Below are 8,771 nucleotides of genomic sequence, written 5' to 3' on the forward strand. Positions count from 1 at the left end.
CATCTCTGCCCATTCTGAATCCCAGTCTTAAATAACTTCCCTTTTCTTCTCCGTCTTAATAATTATTCCACATAACCCTCATTCAGCCCTAGACTACTTTGAGGTATTGCTTAAATCTTTATGTGGGTTAGGACTTTCTTCCCAGAGGGCAGGGAACATGAGTTATGCTGGAAACCATCAAGCTCCAGATCAGAGGTTGCAAAGAGGTAACCCACAGGACAAATTCAGCCCACAGTGGTGATTTGTTTGGCCCACAGTGTTTATATTATGAATTCATAAGTTGCCAACATTTAAAAATAAAGATTTCTCACAAAATCTGGATTTCCAGCCCTAGCCAGTTTGGTTCAGTGGACAGAACGTAGGCCCGCAGACTGAAGGGTCCCAGGTTAAATTCCAGTCAAGGGAATGTACCTCAGTACCTTGGTCACAAGTTCCCCCTGCCCTAGTCAGGGTGCATGCAGGAGGCAACCAACTGATATGAGACACATCAATGTTTCTCTCTGTCCCTCCCTCGCTCGTCCATTCTCTCTAAAAATCAATGGGAAAATATCCTCAGGTGAGGATTAACCTAAATAAATAAATGAATAAATAACAAAATGAAAAATATTTATCTTTTTTTAAAATCTGGATTTCCAGTTTCTCTTTAGAAAAAAGTTAAGATGTTCAGACCACATTTGGTCTACACTTCCCACTAGGATCAACAGTGAACCAAGCACTGAATTATATATATATTTTTTTGAATTATATATTTTTAAATGATCAAAATGGTAAATTTTACCTCAATTTAAAAACAAAGAAGTTAAGCAACTTAGTCAAAGTCATATTGCCAAAATTCAAAATCAGACAATCTAATTCTAGTACACACTGTTAACTCCTAAAATATGATTCCTTTATGGACTAGCATCCTTTCTTCTGTGACCAACTAAACTGATTCTCTAGAACAAAGGATCAAAGGACTAAATTCTAGAGTCTACTCTGTCTTTGCACAAATGACTAAGAAGCAAACCAAAGTTCACCTAAATGCAGACGGCATTTCTGGATTTTTTTTCCTGGTCTTAAAAAAAAAAAGCCCTGCAATTGACAGAGAAAGGGCTGCGGAATCTAATAAAATGTATTTTCTCAGAAAGCAAGTATGTTATTAGACATTTCTGGAGTGAGGTAAGTTCCATGCAGATGAATTCTTAGTTTAAAACTTTAAACTGACAAAACTTCTCTTTCCTGGAGTAGAGAGTCTATCAGGGTTATCAGTTTGCACACATGAAAAAAAATTGCAAGTTTCTTAAGTGCAGGGAATGCTTTTTCATCATGATTCCCTGTAATGCCTAGCACAGAGCAACACTTAACATATATTCAATTATGTTTGAACCAAAAAATCCAAAGTTAATTATCTTAAGTTGCAATTCAATGCAATCCTTATTATAACATCTTGCTTTTTACAATAATTACTGGTGAACAAGTTTGTTTCCCTGACAAGAACACAAAATCCTTGAGGCAGAGGTTGTGTTTTTTTTTGTTTTTTTAATGTTTTGATTGATTATAGAGAGAAAGGGAGAGAGAGGGATTGAAAGATAGAAACATTGATGAGAGAGAAACATCATCAATTGGCTGCCCTCTGTAAACCTCCTACTAGGGATCATCAAGCCCACAATCCAGGCCACACGGGGAATTGAACCAGTGACCTCTTGGTTTTTGGTTCATGGGTCAAGGCAGAGGTTTTATATTAAGTGTCCCTTGGCGTCTAGCACAATAGGAGCTCAATAAATGCTGGCTGAACATTACAAACTTAATGTTTAAAATAGAACTTAAAATGGCCTTTCAATTATAAAACACTGGATATTATGAAGTGCTATTATATTTCTGAAACAGTCCTGTATTTTGATACAAACAAAGCCCTGAAAAATTAGTAAGCCAGTGCATGGAGTACTAAGTATAATCAAAGCGTGAGCTAGCTAGAAGGAATCTGTGCGATCATGTTCAATACTTTCAATACACAAGTGAGGAAACAGAGACCCAGAGAGATTTAAGTGAATTGCCCAAGATCACAGAATTTAAGTAACAAGCAATCCAAGGCTAGAACCAGGTCTTCTGAATACTGGCCCAGTTTTCTTTCCACAAAGAAATACTTTATGAGTTCAGGATGAAGTGAATACTTTTAGAAATTTTTTTTTTTAAATTCTGGTATGGAGAACCTTTCCCAGAACATATTTTTGTGTTTATTTTTAATTTATCTTTATTGTTGAAAGTATTAAAGATGTCCCCTTTTTCTCCCCATTGACCCCCTCCTCCCTACCCTCGCCTCCCCCCCAATAACATGTTTTTTTAAAGTATTACATTAACATGAGATAATGAAAGCTGCCTTGTTCCTATACTGCAGGTAACACCATCTCCTTCCCCCCTTTTTTGCTCTACATATGTATTTTTCATTTCCATGTCTTTCTTTTTCATTGACAGATCCTAAGAATTCTTCATTTTATCATCTCGTTTATCTACTTTCCTCTTACTTATTCCTTTCCCTTGTATCTCACACAATGCACCCTACCATCTCCTTCTTTTCTCTCCATAATTATAAAAAGGAACAGATTAAGTACACATTTGATTATAGCACTGACCTGGGACACCATAATAAGCAAATCACAGTACTTGATCTCTCAGAATTTATAGGGTAATTAGTTAACAAAAAATAAACACAAAGGGTCACATAGATGAGTGAGTAATAAACATTGATGTTTACAGTGGAGACAAGAGTCTAAGTATGGATGGAACATTTATGCGAAGGGAACTAGTAATGATAATGACAACAAGTAGTAGCAAGGTAAAGGTTAGGCAAATACAAGGGAACACTTCCTTCCTACTCAGCTTTCTCATCCACCAACTCATCTGCTTTACTTCACTCACTCAGTATTTTCTTATCGCTTTATCTTTTTCTATGCTCTACTTTTTATTTTAATCCAATAATCTTCCTTTTCTATCTTCTGATCTTTTAAAGTGAATCTGTCCTATCCTCATGTTTTCCTTTTTAATATTGCCAACTTCTTCTACCTTGTAGATCTAGATAATGTCTTAAGTTATAAACTCATTTTTTTCTAAGATTTAATGTATTATTTTATTTGATCCTCACAACAATGCCAGGGAGGCAGGTAAGAAGCAATAAATCTTTTTTACAGATATAAACTGAGTCCCAGCAAGATTAAATAATTTTAAGTCAGTTTGTCAGTGGAAAAATCAAGAACTCAGACCTTGCCCTGGCTGGTTTGGCTCAGTGGATAGAGCGTCGACGTGCACACCTTGGGTGCAGGCTCCTCCCCAGCCCGGCCCTAGTCAGTGCATGTGAGAGGCAACCAATCGATGTATTTCTCTCACATCGATGTTTCTGTCTGCCTCTTCCTTCCACTCCCTCTAAAAATCAATGGAAAAATATCCTCAGGTGAGGCTTGAAAAAAAACAACAACAACCCAGACCTCTTCTTTCCAAGTCCTCCATTCTTTTCCCACTGCACATGTTGCCTTCCTTTTAATTCTTACACTTTTTTACCATATACATGCACATGCCTAGACAAGTATAACCATTTACAAAGCAGCACAAAAGGGAAAAGTGTGTATGTATCTAAAGAAGCCAGAAAAACAGTAAGGTCAGAGGACCCATATTAAGAGCACAGTGTAGCTCACATGATAATTCTCATAGAGAAGGCTTTGAGTTTCCAGATCTAGGTAGAAACTGCCTATTTCTTCAACTAACTGATGTAGGCAGCATCAATAGTGCTCTCTCTCCATACCTCCCACAGCAGTTACATGACCAAGGTTCACCCTCTGCACCATTCCTGTGCCACAACCTCTCTCACAGGCATGCCACCATACCTGAAGTTCTCACCGTTCAAGTCAGGAGTCAATTCCTTGGGTTAAGGCGTTGTCTCCAGAATGCCACTGTTAAATGCATGTTACCTGAGAGGGGAAGAAGGGCCCATTAACACATTGCTTCTATGGTTAAATGCATCAAATTAGCAATGACCTTGGGAATCAGATAGTACAAGATATTTTTAAGTTTCATTGGACAGAGAAATTTTTTTTTTTAATGTTTTACTGATTTTGAGAGGGAGAAAAAGGGAAAAGGGATAGAGAGATAGAAACATCAATGAAAGAGAAACATCATCTATCGACTGCCTCCTACATGCCCCCTATTGGGGATCGAGCCAATAATCAGGGCATTGGTCCTGATCAGGAATCAAACTGGTGACCACTTAGTTGATGGGTTGATGCTCAAGCACTGAGCCACACTGGCCAGGTTGGATAGAGAATTGTTGATGGGGCAGGCAGGATAAGAAGATGAGTAGCTGAAAATGCTTCATATATAGTATGAGATAATGCCCCCCTATGTACAATAGCTACATGGCAAAATGAGAATAGCCATATAAACACATACTCTACCTACTGGAGTCATTATAAGGACAGTCCCTGCAATTTGAAGATTCCTAGGGATAGAAAAAGAAAACATTCCAAGGATCTTTCCAGATCTGAAAAGAAGCAAAAGAACTGAGCTGGCAGCAGTTTTCCAAGGACAGTGCACTGCTAGACTGAAGAAAGATAGAGGCAGGAACAGCTTCTGGTTAACTACGTACTTCTAGTTATGAAGCTTATATCCAGCATTTTTAGCTGAGGGCCAACCTCCCAGCCTGAGAATACTGCAATTCAATTCCACACTCCCCACCTTGCTAATTTATATCGACTCAAAGCCAGTATCATTTACAGCCACAAAAATCAACATATCTTTACTGAGCGCTTATTATAAGCCCAGAATTAGGCTAGGTGCTATAAATACAGAAAAAAACACACAACACTTTATACACTTTTGCCTTAACTCATATAAAGGAAACCAATCCCCAAAACCCAAAATTGAAAGAGATGAGAAACAAGAAAGGAAGTAACAACCCAAAACAACAACAACAACAACAGGTAACTATTTCTTATCAGTACAGACACAAACTTCTTAAACCAGAATGAAAACAAAACTTACTTCTAGGCCAGAGTTCCTTGTTAAACTCTTGCCTAAACAGTCAAGAGGCACAGATTAGAAAACTCTTTTTTTTTTCCTTTGGCCTAATACTAAAAGCTCTTTAGTAGCATACATCCATCTTGGTACATTTTGGAGAACAACCGATTAAGAGCTACAAAATTTGGTTCTAGTCCTAACTCTTAACTAGTTTTTATTTAGGTAAATGATTTAACCTGCTTAGGGCTTTCTTCAAAAACAAAGAGAAAACGAAGAGAATGAACTAAGAATAGTATATACTTGTCACATATACCTCTCACTGGAGAACTAATGTCTACAGGAGGCATCACCATCAATCATAACTCACTTTCCCAGAGAACATATAAGACCAAAATCCTCTTCAACACATTGCTTCTAGAAGCTACTTCAAAGTGGAGTTGGCCAATAAACCAAAATATATTTGCCACTGTGGACTAGATAATCTCTGCAATCTCTTCCAACTCTAAATTTTTAATACCAAGTTTATGAGGGTGGAAGAAAAACACTTTCAAAGGGCTTACATCAATAACGTTGACAGTTAGCCCTAGCCGGTTTGGCTCAGTGGATAAAGTGGCTCTGCATTCACACACAGCATTAAGGTCTTTCCTCTGCCTGCCCTCTTCTTCCTTTTCCCCATCCCCTCACACTCCCACTTGTCATCCAAGACCCAAATTAGGTACAGGGGCAGGTCCTGCATCTCTCTCTGGCCAACCCTTAGCTTGCAGATCAGAGGGTCCCGGTTCGATTCCAGTCAAGAGCACGTACCTTGGCTGCAGGCTCCTCCCTGGCCTGGGGCCTGGTGGGGGCTCATGCAGGAGGCAACCAACCGATGTGTTTCTCTCAGATTGATGTTTCCCTCTCTCTAAAAATTAGTGGAAAAATATCCTCGGGTGAGGATCAACAACAAAAATAATAATAATAATGTTGACAGTTATATATTTCAGTCTAATCTCCCAAGTTCTCCTCCAAATTGAACCCCATCTGGTTCTAATTTTTGAAAGATGCTAATGAACAATCAGTCTGATACTATTAACATATATAGCCTGGCAATATTATTCAGATTTGCTAATGGGTTCTTTTGACAGGAAAGGAGCCCTTTACCAAGACTGGCCCTAAAACATTCTCATCTAAAAGTATGTCAACAATATTGACCTGAAGGACTTAAATTTTAGACATCTGGGCCCCACCCCCAGAGCTTATAATTCAGCAGATTTGGGATGGAATCCAATAATTTGCATTTCTTCTTTTAAAAAAATTATTTTTTATTGATTTCAGAGAGGATGGGGTAGGGAGAGAGAAATAGAAATAACAATGAGAGAGAATCATTGAGTGGCTGCCTCCTGCACGCCCCCTATTGGAGATAAAACCCAACACCAGAATAAGTGCCCTGGACCGGAATCCAACCATGACCCCCTGGTAAAGAACGAAGCCCAATCCCTTGATCATCCCCCCACAGCCTCTCTCCAAGGTCAAGCCTTTTCACTTCTCACCTAGACCTCTGCAATAGCCATTCTCCCATTCTTTCACTTATCAGAGCAATCTTTCTAAAGCACATATGACCTCATATATCACTTACCTGTTTAAAAATTGATATTTATTGCTAACAATATAAAACAAGTTTTTAAACATTATACTTAGAACGTTTTATAATTGCCTCGAACCTTTTTTCTTCCACAATCCTCTGCATTCACACACAGCATTAAGGTCTTTCCTCTGCCTGCCCTCTTCTTCCTTTTCCCCATCCCCTCACACTCCCACTTATCATCCAAGACCCAAATTAGGTACAGGGGCAGGTCCTGCATCTCTCTCTGGCCAACCCTCAAACAGACTGGTCACTTCCTCTCCTAAGTCAAAGCTTTTTGAGCTGTTCTTGGTATGTCCACAGTATTGTTTGCCTCTGTGGTCCCCAAAACCATCAGAAGTGCCGGGGGCATGTTTTAAAAGTAAATTCTTCAGGTGCAACCCAGAGGTGCTAAATCAATCTCAGAGATGAGACCCTGGAATTCCTACTTTTAAAAAGTTCCCCTAAGTATCCTAATGGTCAAATATGGAGGCTAGTTTGTCTCTCCCAGTAGGTGTAAAGGTTTTTTTTTTTTAAAGAAATGTAGAAATGATTTATACCAGAATACACCGCATAAGTATTCTGCACTTGTATTCTTTATTTCATATCATATTCCTGTTGACTTGCCTCATGCTGATGATGAAGGAATTCCTTTTGGACTCACACCCCCAAAACTAACATTCATTGTTCCAAAAATGTTGGCTTTATTTCCACCTTCATATCTAAATCTTAAAAATGAAGTAACTGTACCTTGAGTAGAGCCATGAGTACACACAGTGCAGGCTCTCTCACCGGGTCTGCCATGAGAACTTTCTTTCAGCTGCGTAATAAGCCCTTAGCCGATTTCAAGGTGGAAATAAACGCTGCCTGTACATACTTCCGTAAGGCTAATTTGCATTAGGAATAATGACGGGGACCCCTCCCCCCAATTAAGTATAATGATAGGAAGCTGACTCCAGTGCCTCCGGAATTTTTCCACTTTTCCTTCCCCACCTCTCATTCCCCCCCAAAAAAAGTAAAATGAAACTGTAGAATCCTGTCAGAAAATGTAACCAGATTAAGACACAAGATAACTAAGAAAACAAGTTGAGCTGTTCCCGCGGCAGCATGACTGTCGGGTGGCATGCAAGTGCCCCCGGTTACATCTCTCATCTCAGGCTCACCCTCGGGACGCAGACCCCGTGTCTCTCTCTCTCTAAATCGCGGCCCGGAACCCAGTCTGAACATCTGAGTCCCTCACCAAGTCATGAACTCATCGTGTTTTGACCCTCAGAAGACGCTCACGCCTACTTTTTTCTTTTCTCTACCGAAGACAAGGGCACTCACTCTCAGGAGGGAGGACGGTGACAGTTCCACGTCTGCAAAACTTAGCGCCGGCGGGGCCGCGGCAGCAGCCGGCACCAAGGAGGCGCCCCTTCACCCCTCGTTCTCCTCGGACATTCATCTCCCTTCTCCCCCAGAATTGCCCCCAACCCGCCAGCTGGTGTTTACCGGGACTCGGGGCGGCGGCGACTCTTCAGTCCCTCGACTAAGATGGCAGCCGGTCCCGAGTCCGGACCACAGCAACTAGAGCGAGTTGGCGGCCAATGCGCAGGCGCCTGCGGCTCGGGAGCGGTTGTTCTTGGTATGTCCACAGTATTGTTTGCCTCTGTGGTCCCCAAAACCATCAGAAGTGCCGGGGGCATGTTTTAAAAGTAAATTCTTCAGGTGCAACCCAGAGGTGCTAAATCAATCTCAGAGATGAGACCCTGGAATTCCTACTTTTAAAAAGTTCCCCTAAGTATCCTAATGGTCAAATATGGAGGCTAGTTTGTCTCTCCCAGTAGGTGTAAAGGTTTTTTTTTTTTAAAGAAATGTAGAAATGATTTATACCAGAATACACCGCATAAGTATTCTGCACTTGTATTCTTTATTTCATATCATATTCCTGTTGACTTGCCTCATGCTGATGATGAAGGAATTCCTTTTGGACTCACACCCCCAAAACTAACATTCATTGTTCCAAAAATGTTGGCTTTATTTCCACCTTCATATCTAAATCTTAAAAATGAAGTAACTGTACCTTGAGTAGAGCCATGAGTACACACAGTGCAGGCTCTCTCACCGGGTCTGCCATGAGAACTTTCTTTCAGCTGCGTAATAAGCCCTTAGCCGATTTCAAGGTGGAAATAAACGCTGCCTGTACATA

At 40.2% G+C, this 8,771-nt stretch overlaps 1 protein-coding gene across 4 annotated transcripts in view; it reads right to left on the bottom strand.

Moving 5' to 3' along the window:
* Positions 1-8,160, bottom strand: part of ITCH (itchy E3 ubiquitin protein ligase) — a 120,935-nt gene extending 112,775 nt beyond the window's left edge. For 2 of the 4 annotated variants that reach the window (XM_006764581.2, XM_015564485.1), the window contains exons 1-2: positions 8,075-8,160; positions 3,855-3,938 (exon numbers count right to left, since the gene is read on the bottom strand). The gene's annotated coding sequence lies outside the window, so the exon portion shown is untranslated. The remainder of the gene's footprint in view (positions 1-3,854; positions 3,939-8,074) is intronic. The other 2 variants (XM_015564486.1, XM_015564487.1) reach the window with 2 other exon arrangements.
* Positions 8,161-8,771: the final 611 nt, after the last annotated feature.

Source organism: Myotis davidii, unplaced genomic scaffold, assembly GCF_000327345.1.
Source record: "Myotis davidii unplaced genomic scaffold, ASM32734v1 scaffold38, whole genome shotgun sequence".
Classification (NCBI taxonomy): Eukaryota; Metazoa; Chordata; class Mammalia; order Chiroptera; family Vespertilionidae; genus Myotis; species Myotis davidii.